Below are 12,895 nucleotides of genomic sequence, written 5' to 3'. Positions count from 1 at the left end.
TTTAGTAATGTGTTTTGTCTTAAAATTTACTTTGTCTGATATCAGTATGGCGGCTATAGCTCTTGCACGGTTACTGCTTGCATGGTATATGTTTTTTCATCATTTGCTTTTAATCGCTTTTGTGTCTTTGAAACTAAAGTGTGTTTCTTGCATAACATTTGATTTTTTTCTGGTTGTTTTGTTTTAAATTCATTTAAACCATCTTTAATTTTGGATTGGAGTTTTTAATCCATTTATAGTTAATGGATTTATTAGTATAAGTAATGGCTGAATTTATTTCCACCATAAGATGGCTGAATTTATTTCTACCATCTTGATGCTAGTTTTATTTTATGTCTTTTTTGTTTGCCCATTCTTTCTTTACTACTTTCTTTTATGTTCAATAGCAATTTTCTAATGTACCATTTTATTCCTTTTTAAATGTTATTCTCTTGGGAAATATTGCTCTAGGGATTAGAGTATACACATTTACTTATCATAGTTTATTTTATGTTAATACTAACTTAATTCTGGCAAAATAGAAACACTTTGCTCCAATACAGTTTTATCCTTTCCCTCCTTTTTGCTGTCATTGTCATGAATATTACATGTATATATAAGCATTTATATTGCATTTTAAATAACTTCAAAGAACAATGCAAAAATGTTTATACTGTCTTTATGTTTACCTGCATAAGAACTTTAACATTGCTCATTATTTCTTCATGGGCATTTGAGTTGCCATTTGGTGTCATTTTTTTTCTATCTGAAGGATTTCCTTTAGTATTTCTTGTAGGATAGGTATGCTATTGAGAGGCTGGGTTTCTGGGTCGTGTAGGGACTTGGAGAACTTTTCTGTCTAGCTAAAGGATTGTAAACACACCAATCAGTGCTCTGTGTCTAGCTAAAAGTTTGTAAACGCACCAATCAGCACTCTGTAAAAACGGACCAATCAGCACTCTGTAAAATGGACCTATCAGCGCTCTGTAAAATGGACCAATCAGCAGGATATTGGCGGGGCCAAATAATGGAATAAAGGCTGGCCACCCCAGAAAGCACGGGCAACCCGGTCGGGTCCCCTTCTCTGATGTGGAAGCTTTGTTCTTTGGCTCTTCACAATAAATCTTAGTGCTGCTGCTCACTCTTTGGGTCCGCACTATCTTTATGAGCTGTAACGCTCACTGTGGAGGGCTGCGGCTTCACTCCTGAAGTCAGCAAGACTAGGAACCCACCAGGAGGAAGAAACAACTCTGGACGCGCCACCTTTAAGAGCTGTAACACTCACTGCGAAGGTCTGCGGCTTCACTCCTGACGTCAGTGAGACCACGAACCCACCGGAAGGAAGAAACTCCGGACACATCTGAACATCTGAAGGAACAAACTCTGGACACACCATCTTTAAGAACTGTAACACTCACAGCCAGGGTCCACGGCTTCATTCTTGAAGTCAGCGAGACCAAGAACCCACAGGAAGGACTCAATGCCAGACACACTGTCAGCAAACAGTCTCAATATTTGTTTATCTGGAAAAGTCTTTTTTAAAATTTTTGCTTTCACCTTTGAAATATATTTTTGCTGACTATAGAATTCTTTACTGATAGTTTTCTTTCTTTCTTTTGGAACTGTTAATATGTCATCCCAATACCTTCTTGTATACATTCTTTGTTATGAGATGCCTGCTATTAATTTATGATGGTTACCTTATATATGGTCATAGAGTTTGGATACCTGTCCCTGCCCAAATCTCATGTGACATTGTAATCCCTAATGTTGGAGGTGGGGCCTGATGGGAAGTGTCTGGGTCATGAGGGCGGATCCCTCATGGCTTGGTGCTGAATTTGCAATAGTGAGTGAGTTCTCGTGAGATCTGGTCATTTAAAGGAATGTAGCACCTCCCGTCCAGTCTCTCACTTGCTCCTGCTTTTGCCGTGTGACGCACCTGCTCCCCCTTTGCCTTCTGCCATTATTGCAAGCTTTCTGAGGCCTCCCCAGAAGCTGAGCAGATGCCAGCACCATGCTTTCTGTACAGCCTGCAGAACTGTGAGCCAATTAAACCTCTTCCTTATAAATTTGCAGGTCTCAGGTATTTCTTTATAGCCATTCGAGAATGGCCTGATATATGTGCTGAGTAGTTTTGTTTGCTTGTTTCTCTTGCTGCCTCCGTGATTTTCTCATGTTATTTGTTTTTCAACAATTTGATTATGATGTGTCTGTCTGTCTCTTTCTGCTTATCTTTAGGATTTGTTAAGCGTCTTGAGTGTGCAGATTCTTCATCAAAGTTGGAAGCTTTCAGTTATTTCTTCAATTATCCTTTCGTCACATGATCTCTAGCTTTTCTGATATTCCCGTTAAACATAAATTTGATACTTCTTGGTGTTCAGTGGGTCTCTAAGGCTCTGTTTATTTTTATTTACTCTTTCTCCCTTTTGCTTTTCCAAATTAAAGACTTTCTTTCCATTTGTCTTCACGTTCACTGATTTCTTATTTGGTCAGTCCAAATCTTTTTTTGTTTGATTTTTCATTTTTATTATTGTGCTTATTAACTACAAAAAGTCCACTGGGTTAAAAAATAATTTCTATCTCTTTGGTATTCTCGGATTGATGAGTCATTATCACTATATTTAAAAAAATTCTTTAAACATGGTTTTCTCAATTTTTTGAACATATTTATAATAGTTTTTTTTTAGGTTTTTGTCTGCCAGGTTCAACATCTGGGTCTTCTCGGAGAGTTTCTATTGACTGTTTTTTCTTATGTGAGAATCACACTGTCCTGTTTCATTGCGTGTCTTACAATGTTTCTTTAAACCTTGACATTTTAGGTCATATAGCAACTCTAGATCACAACTCCCTTTCCCTGCGGGGTTGTGGTTGCAAGTTTTGCTTATTGTGTGTTCAGTGACTTGCCTGGACTAATTTTGTAAATTCCTTTTCTCCTGCAGTGTGTGATCACTAATATCTCTGTTCGGTTCCCCCCACCCACTTTTTATTCTTGCATTTATATATAAGCCTAGTTTTGCAGGGACCACTTTTGGTCAGCCTAGCTTAGTCATACAGTGTTTGGTCAATGGTTGTGCTAAAACATCTTGAACTAATAAAGCTTCTGCCTTTTGCCAATAAATCCATGTGTGGGTTGGGTAATGCATTTTAAAACCAGTCAGTTAACATAGCTTGCTGCAATGTTTGCCTTTGGGTATTTTTTTTTTTTTTTGCCACAGGGATTGCTATTCTATTAAACACCACACCCCACATCATATCAAATCAGCCCCCTCTGGCAGCCAAGTTGCCAGTTTGCACTGCCTGTCCAGCCTAGGGAGGACCACCACATGGTTGAATCTGGGGTGGGCAGAGCAAAAACAGCTTCTATGAAAACACCAGTTTACAATGCTTTTACCTGAGGTTTAGTCGATTTTGTGTGTGTGTGTGTGTGCGATACATGCTTCCCAATTATTGAAATGCTTCTATTTGATTTCCAGAGTTCTGCAATATTGTATTTGACAATTTTGTCCAGTTTTGTTATTGTTTTGGAAGGAAATTTATTAGGTGTCTTCCTCCACCATTCTAGGAAACCCACCAACTTAGAATAAAATTTGAGTTAAAAAATATGTGTTAGTATTTCTTGGTTAGTATTGGCACCAGAGTAGAGCGTTGGGCAGAAACACTGATGCATTATTGTTTACTCAGAAGCATTTTATAACTTTTTGACAATATTTCTCTGGGGAGTCCAATTTTATTCAAGACTTCTGGAAATGTGGTGCAATGTTTTAAAAAACCAAGACACAGAGTATGCACAGTTATGTTGGCGTCTCAAAACTCTTCAGTTATCACTCTCATTTCTTGGAGAATGTGGCATTATTAGAAGTGTTGCCCTGGAAACAAGTCATCAAGCCGAAGTTCTTATCATTCATCTCCAGCAGTCTCAAGGCACGTGCGAAGAATCTCATGGCATATTTTAGACACAGGATGACCTCAGTGTTCCTGAGAACGTTCCTGCTCAAAAGAGCTGCTACTGTGTGCTTTGTGACTGCTGGCTCTGCCTACAGGTGACACACTCCTGTCACTTAATCATCTGAGTGCTGGATGCATAATTTATTGTTGCATTCAAAGTTATGCACAAGTACATTCTCCACATCTACAGGTGGAGAACTGAGGGAGCTGAATCAACTGTTCATCGCATCAGGGTACAATCTGAAGTCTCTAGTTTGCACCAGGAGGGTAATTCCAGTTCAGATTATTCAGCAATAGAGCCTTGGCCCTCTTTCCATTGTCACACAGAGTTGTAGGAAAAACTATTTTAAAACAGAAGCTTATGTAAAAATAATGATCTTCTTATTGATTTTGCATCTGAATTTTTAAAATTGTAGAAAACAAACCTTTTATTGTTATTTTTAATATTTAGAGATAGAAAAACAAGTGTTAATGTTTTCATTTGAAACCAATTCTTTTCCTATATGTGTATGTTTCCCTTATTTCAGAAGTAATATCTCCACAATATAAAACATTTGGAAACAAAGATGAAACTGAAAACCTGCCTTGCAGTCCCTCACTGTCCAAAGGTAACTGCTGCAACTATGCTAATGCATTTCCTTAAGGTACTGTGATCATATGGTCAATGTTTTCTTCTGTCTTTCAGATTCATCTTATGCCTGATCCATAGCATTCTGTTCCCACTTATGGATCCATCACAATCTCCTACTTTTTGCATTGTTTTACTACTATAAATTTTGTTTCAATAGCGCCTTTGTCCATAAAAGTTTTCTGGGCTTCTGAACATTTCTTAGACTAGATAACTAAAAAATGAATTTTTTTTTGTTGTTGGAAAGACAGAAATATAACCAAGAATTCAGATAAGTTTTGTCTAATTGCTTTCCCAAGAAGGTCCCATCTCTACTTCTGAGCTGTTGCTTTGTGCATAGTACCATAACTGGTTATTATTGTTTTTAAAATAAACTACTCTTTAGAACACTTTAGATTTATAGAAAAATTATGGCAGCAGTATAGTGAGTCCTATTTTCTATTAGAACAATACACCTGTTATACTCAGTGAACTAATAGTGACACATTATTATTAATTCAAGTCCATAGTTTATTCAGATTTTCTTATTTACTTACTGTCTTTCTTCTGTTTCAAGATTCTGTCCAAGATGCCACAGCACATTTAACCAGCATGTCTTAGCTTAGCTCTACGGCCTGTCATGAAGGATGGGATAAAATATCATGAATAGGAGAAGAAAAGTACAAGAAAAGTTTTGGGAAAAGTCCCGTACCTGTGTCTTCAGAAAACCATTGCTGCATTGATAAGAGGTCTGATGGTGGTTCACACCTGAGGCAGCACACGGCCAGTGCAGCTCCCAGCATGGCTGGTGCCCTGTGAAGAGACCCTGAGGCCAGGGCTACCAGCTCGCTGGTGTCTGCATCTGTGATGGTGGTGTCTGTGAATCTCTCCTCTCGTGGGGCTGGGGTTGGGGTGACAGGCCTCAGCGCTTGTTTCCCAGCCCTGGAGAAGCCTTGTGGGCAGTGAGTAAGGGCTGTGGAAACACATGCCTGAGCCCCTGGCATCGGGGCAGGAGACTTGCTCTGCACGTGGCAGTTTGTGGCCCTGGGAGAGCCACCTCACTGCTGAGATGCAGCCCCTTTTTGGGAAGAGGAGAAGGTTGGGCCTGTGTTCTTTGCGCTCTGTAATCATTGCCAGATGGGACTCCTAGTATCGGGCACTCGCCTTGTTTCCTGCCTTATTGTACAGTTTCCCAAATGAGAGAAGGGTTGTGAGTGAACATGATGACGCCTTTTGCAGTTTTGTTTCCAGATGCCTCCCCTCTGAGGGTCACATCTTCTTCCCTCCCCTTATTTTTGTGGTTTGCTGCCCTTTCATTAGTGAAAGCAAAATGAATGGCATTATCGATTTCTAAAAAGGGCTCTTCACAAACGTGTTTTGGGTTGTGCTTTATCCTTGCTGTCTGATAGCAAAATGATTGCCAGGCACTGATACCAAGGTAACCAATGAAGATCTAACAATTCTTACTGTTTACATCAAAACAAAAGTAGTATATGGTCCCTTTAGCAAACATAGTGCATTTCATGTGTCATGTGTATTTCCCAAAATGCTTGCCACCCTGTCCTCGTGACCCCTCACTCCCCTTAACAGCAATGGCTGTTTCCAGCTTTCACACTCTTCAAACCTCCTCCCCACAGCACTCATGCATCTCCTGCTGCTAGAGATTACAGAGGCCCCCGCTGAGAGCCCCATCCTTAACACCAGACAATTGCACCACCCACTGCTTTGCCCGTTACCACAGAGGAGCCATCCCTTCCCTGGAGAAGCACGGTCTCTCCACCTAATTTTGGATCCCACCCTCATTTATTCAGGAGCCTCACACTGTGGATGACATCTTTTTGTTCTAGAATATTCAGCCCATCCTTCCTGGTTGTATCTTTCCCATCATGCTCTCATCTGTCCCGTAGTGGTGGTTTGAAGGAATGATTCTTAGATCCACCTTATGCCTACATCTCTTTTTCTATCCCATTTTTCTTCCTTTCACAGAAAATTTCTAAGTACTTACACTAAATTCTCTCTAAATTTAGAAATTTCTAAATTTCTAATATGCTTATGCTAAATTCTCTCTCTTTTCTCTTTTCAAATTTGCTTATCCAGTGAGCTACTTATGTTTTCCCTTTCAGCGTTTTAAGCTAGTTATTTTTAAATCCAGATGTCCTTGATTTATGGTGGCCCTTTTTGTGTTATAAACTTTCTGCTATGTTTTCTACTCTTTTTCTTCGTTCTCCTCCTCCTATTTTTTTTTTCTTTTTGGTATTAAACATACTAATTTTAAAGTTCTCTTTAGATTGCTTTATCATTTCCATTTCCTTGGGAGTGAATTCTCTCATCTGCTGACTTTCTCTTTTATGACATTTTCCCCTCAGTGTGGTTTTACAATGTAGTTTTCAGGATCATCTCTCTCAATGTCACCCTTCCATGACTAGTTGTTTAGTGATTGTTTTTCCATTTCCCCCCAAGGCCCCCAGTTCAGAACCCACATTTCAAGTGCACTTGCCTCAGTCCGTAGGTCTCTGATCTAGGTAGATCTCTTCCCTCACACCCGACGTGCAACAATGACACTGAGTGAGGAAGACTGCAATAAACACGTCCATTCAAAAAGAGGACGATGATGGACAGCAGCAGCCACGGGTTCATAGCATTTCCGAAATCTTGCCAGGCTCAGGTGTTTGCCCCTTCAGTGAGGGCCCAGTCCTGCTCCTTGGGAATGAGTCTCCAAGGCTCGTGGCTTTCCTGTCTGGGCTCCTGGCTCTGCCTTTTCTATAAGAAGTGGACTGCGGTTGCAGCTGTGTAGCTTTCTAGGTCTGCTTCCTGCCCAGACATCTGGGGGACTCCAAAGGCCTCTTTTCATTTTGACAACCTCTGTCTTCTTCAGTTAAGTATATTAATTCCTTTAAAAACTACATGAATTTTTATGTATCAATTTATAATTCATTCCATTATGCAAAAGCCATATTCACAAATCTTCTCAAGATAAATCCTCCTCTACCTTAGACCTTCTGTGAGGCTACCACAGGGACAATGCCCTTGAAGGTCTTTAAAGCTAGACTGTTGTGTAGCCGAGAGGATCTATCAGACATGCCCTAAAATGCTTAGCGGGAATTTCGCTTAATGGAGAGTGTATGGGATACAGTACCCTGAACCTTTCTGATATCTTATTGAGGGCTCTTACCACCATGCCCTGAATTCTGTGAAGCTCTAGTTTACTGGAAGTGACCTTAATTTGATCTTAGCTCTGAGGTCATCCCTTCATTCACAAGCATTTTTCTCATTGGAAAAAATATTCTTGACTTGTCATTTCATCCACACTCTACTCAAAAACTAAATAGATGGTCTTTAGTTTATCTCTCTCCTTCCACATTTTATTACAAGCAGCAAGAAGAAGGCACATAGTGCTATGAATATTCTGCCTAGCAGTGTCCTCATTGAGATCATGATTAGCTGTACTCCCATGTCCCGTGTCACTACAACACACAGTGTTGTCGAGTTTCTGTCTCTGTATAACAAGAGTTTCTTACCTCCAGCCTCCAATAGCATTTTTCTCACTTCCATTCAAGCCCTTCCAACCACCACATTGAGGACATTCAATGAGGACATTCAGTGACTGGCTGCTGGGCTCAAAATCAATGTTGCAGGTTTTAGGTATGATTTTGCCAGCATTCCACTTCTAGGTACCACATTCTGTTCTAGTTCTCTATGGATATGTAACAATTCATTTCAATATTTAGTGACACAGACAAACAACTATTTATTATGGCTGCAGATTCTGTAGGCCAGCATTGCTGGAGAGACTAGGCTGAGTGCTTCTCAGTGGGAGTTGCTTTGGAGGCTACAGTCAGATGCAGGCTGGGCTGCAGTCATTTAAAACTCTGGTGGGCTGGATATTCAAGGGGCTCATTCACAGCTGAGTTTGTGCTGTCTGCTGTCTGGGAGCTGAGGTTGTCTGTCCCACAGAGTGCTTGCACTGTGGGTGGCTCCATGTGGCTTGGGAGACTCACAACACCATGGCCGAGTTCTAAAAAAGAGTAACCTCAGTGGAAGCATCTGGGAGCAGGTGAACCTGGAGACCAAGGCAAGAGCTGCAGCCTTTTCTTGCCTAGCCTTGGAAGGCGTGTCATCTTACCTCTCCCACATATTTTTGGTTATAGTGAGACCTTAGTACTAGCTTCAGATCAAAGGGAGAGTAGATCACAACTCTCGATATAGTTTGTGGTCGTCTTTAATTCATCATGCCTACTTATCTATACAGCTCAGCTCAGTGGTGCTTTTCTCAGGAAAGGTTTCTCTGACCTCCTCTAGCAGGTGAAATCTGCCATGATTTTCCCCGTGCTATAAATTACTCCACTGGGTAACTGAGGTGCACAGGTAGAATTTTACATTTATTTGTGTGACTGGGTGATAGTGTCAGTTTCCCCACCAAATTCTAATTTCTTGGAGGTTACACCCTTTACTTTCCCCGCAGCAGTTGTGATCTCAGCTCCTAGAACCGTTTTCAGTAAATATTAAACATTTGATAAACACTTGCTGAAGAATTAATGTATATGTTTGAAATTTCTTGAAAAAAGTTCTAAGAGGTTGTTTGTGATGTTTCATTTGACCCCACCTTCTGTTCCACTATACTTGATCAATGTCCCTCTACCAGTTTCTCTCTTCTCAGTTCGCACATTCATTTCCATCACTGTCCATGTCATTGTCATCTTTATTCTTCTGGTGCCCAGTACTGTGCCTGAAACTTTCAATAAACAATGAATGAATAATGGGAAAAGAGACTGTATTATATTATATCTTTTTATTTATTTATTTTTTTGATGGAGTCTTGCTCTGTCACCCAGGCTGGAGTGCAGTGGTGCGATCTTGGCTCACTGCAACCTCTGCCTCCTGAGTTCAAGTGATTTTCCTGCCTCTGCCTCCTGAGTAGCTGGGATTACAGGCATGTGCCACGACGCCTGGCTAATTTTTGTATTTTTAGTAGAGACAGGGTTTCACCATGTTGGTCAGGCTGGTCTCGAACTCCTGACCTCATGATCCCTTGCCTCAGCCTCCCAAAGTGTTGGGATTACAGGCGTGAGCCACTGCGCCCGGCAGATACTATATCTTCTTACACCATTTAATTTGTAGAGCCTTCCCTAAAGAATAACGCTCTTTCTTTGCACAATTTTTGGGCTATGGTAGAGAAAGGAGCTTCTCTGTTTGCCTTTGGGTAAGTGAAAGTCTTAATCTGTCCTTCCCTTGCGTTGCAGTGTTGCTATCCATAGTGCTATGAAACAACAAAACAAAACAAAACAAAAAACCCCTAAGCCAGAGCGCCTTGGATGGTTCACTTGGCATGGTCATCTTGCATTCCATCTGCCCAGAAACATGCTGTTTTTTAAAAAAATCTCTATTCCTAATATTAAAAACCCCAGGCTATAGGATGAAATTTTCATCTGCTCTCCCCACACTGTTCTAGGAAACTGCCTTTTCATGCAATAATAATATTAGCTACTACTACTGAGAGTTGCACTGTTAGGATGACTAGGGAATGCCTTATCCCCTTCATCTGTTAGCGGGGCGGGAGTTGCTATTAAAAATGCCATATTTATTTATTATTCCTGACATTTAAAACCTGATATAATCTTTAGGATCTACTTAAGTCGCTGAATTTGGATCCCATGTGGAGGTCCTGTTAATAAAAAACGAATGTTTCCATTTCCTTACTCTCTATCTCATTCAGTCCAACACTGGCTACTCTTCTTATACCTTAATTTTATATACATAATATTATTTATAAATGTGTAAGATATATTAATAGAATATATATTCTAACAGCCCTAGTTATAATATATATAATATACACCTACGTATGTATATGTACATATACACCATATATATGTATACATGTGTGCATTTTATGTGTATTTTATATACACATACACAAACAGCAGAATTCCTCTTGCTTTTCTCCACTCCTCACATTTATGCAAAGTCTCCCTTGCTAGATTATTGTAAGTTATAATTGAAACACATTTCATATTAAAGGAAAGGGCTAAATATATTTAACTTATGCATATAATGTTGTGTAAACAAAATGTATACCAATAAGCAAGAAGGACTGGATAATATTTGCTGACCATGGTAAAATAGCTGACCCTTTGCAACGCAAATCCTCTTTATTTACTAATGGCAAGGTAAGGAAATGGTTCACACTGAGGCTAAGCAGAAGAGAGGGGCGAATCCGGACAAAGCTGATTTTCCCTGGCAGTGAAGGGTGCACTTTAGCATCAAGCTCTGCCTCCTTTTTTTGTATTTACACATTTAAAAGCATATGCCTTTCATTTCTATTATTAGGGTGTCAACAGCTATAAGTAGAGCCTTTTTCATGTTTTTTTTTTTTGTGGTGCTTACAATTCATGGTAAAGTATTTGTTTCCTGAAGAAATGAATGCCCAAACCCCCGAGTTACACAGATCACGTATGACATAGCTGTGATATGGGAACAGTTAATACCCAACTTGTTTCAGTACGTTCTCTCAAGAGCCCGGCTTTCTGTTTTGATTGGAATGCATGCACTAACATGTGAACACAGCCTCATCTTTCCCAGTCACCTTTCCAGGTATTCACGAGGCCCAGATGAGACCAAATTCTGTGTGCCCACAAACATGTACCAAACAAGCCAAAATATCTGTGGAAAATATGACATCTGGTCAAATTGGTTATAAAAATATTGTTTGTAAATCTTCCTCCTCTCCCCTCCCCTCTCCCCTCTCCCATCTCTCGTCTCTTTTTGAGATGGGGTCTTGCTCTGTCTCTCAGGCTTGAGTGTAATGGTGCAATCTCTGCTCACTGCAACCTCCCCCTCCCGGGTTCAAGCGATTCTCCTGCCTCAGCCTCCAGAGTAGCTGTGATTACAGGCGCTCACCACGACGCCTGGCTAATTTTTGTATTTTAGTAGAGATGGGGTTTCACCGTGTTGGCCAGGCTGGTCTCGAACTCCTGACCTCAAGTGATCCGCCCGCCGCGGCCGCAGCCTCCCAAAGTGCTGGGATTACAGGCGTGAGCCACCGCGCCTGGTCAAAAATACTGTTTGTAAATCTAAACCCCATATATTTCTTTATATTTATTTCCAACTTATGTGGCTTAAACATATGTCTGGTAGTGTACGTGTATTTTAAAAGATGCACTCACTAAAAATAAAGTAAAAATATGTGTAGAAAAATGAGACACGTTTATAATAGTAACTTTTTTCCTAGTGAAAATAATGTACATTAGTCAAATTTTGAATTTGGAAAAAATCCCAAAAACGAATCAATTTATTAGATTTTTCACAATACTAGATTAAAAATAAGTTAAAATACTGCATTGTTGAAAAGCAGCATTTGCCCAGGCGTTTCCTCTTTACAGACAAGTCAGTGTCTTTGCCGTTTGGAACCTTCTCTTCACTATGGGATGGCACTTGATCGAGGCGGCCCCGCAGCCTGTTCCGCGGTGCAGGCGTCTCCCTCTCCCTGGCGAGGCTGCCCCGAACCCGTCTGCACCCTCCCTCCAGGTACCGCCCCTGGGAGGTCCGGTGGGGACCACGGCCCGCGACCGCCGCCGTGCAGCCACCTCCCGGCGCGTGCAGTGCGGGCCCGGAGCCAACAGGTGGCACAAACGCATTTGACTTGGGCATCGATCGCCGCGCCCGCCCGGGGCCGCACCTCCGCCGCCAGCGTCCCTCCAGCCCGGCCCCGATGCCGCGCAGGCGCAGTGCTCTTCTCTCCGCGGGCCGGGCCGGGTCAGGGTCAGCATCTGATTCGAGTCTGGGTCAAGCCAGGGCAGGCGGCAGGCAGCGGACGGCGGCGCCCAGGCAGTGCGCCCTCTGCTGGCCACTCGTGTACACGCTGGCTCCAGCCGGTGCTGCGCTCCTGGCAGACAGGGGCCGGGCAGGGCTGGGCAGGGGCTGGGCAGGGGCTGGGCAGGGCTGGGCTGTGCTGTGCTGGACAGGGGCTTGAGCAGGGTTGGGCAGGGGCTGGACAGGAGTTTGGGCTGGGCAGGGCAGGGCTGGGCAGGGGCTTGGCAAGGCTAGGCTGAGCTGGACAGGGGTTTGGCAGGGGTTTGGGCAGGGCGGGGCCTGGGCAGAGCTGAGCAGGGCTGGGCAGGAGCCAAAGAGGGGCTGGACAGAGGTTTGGGCTGGGGGGATGGAGGGGGGCTGGTCCCCTGCTGGTCCCCAGGATGAATGAGAATCCAGAGTAGAAAGGCTGCATTATTATTACCGTTATTATTTGAGGAGCATCAAGTGCTCCATTTAAACACCTTCCCCAGTCCCTTCCCACAGTGCAGGGAGCTTAGGAACACGCAGCTCGGGAGCTGGCACCTGCCTCCCCACCCCCTTCCTTCTGGAAGGCTC

The sequence above is a fragment of the Gorilla gorilla genome, chromosome 19 (genome assembly GCF_029281585.2).
Source record: "Gorilla gorilla gorilla isolate KB3781 chromosome 19, NHGRI_mGorGor1-v2.1_pri, whole genome shotgun sequence".
Classification (NCBI taxonomy): domain Eukaryota; kingdom Metazoa; phylum Chordata; class Mammalia; order Primates; family Hominidae; genus Gorilla; species Gorilla gorilla.
Note: the sequence above shows the minus strand (reverse complement) of the source record.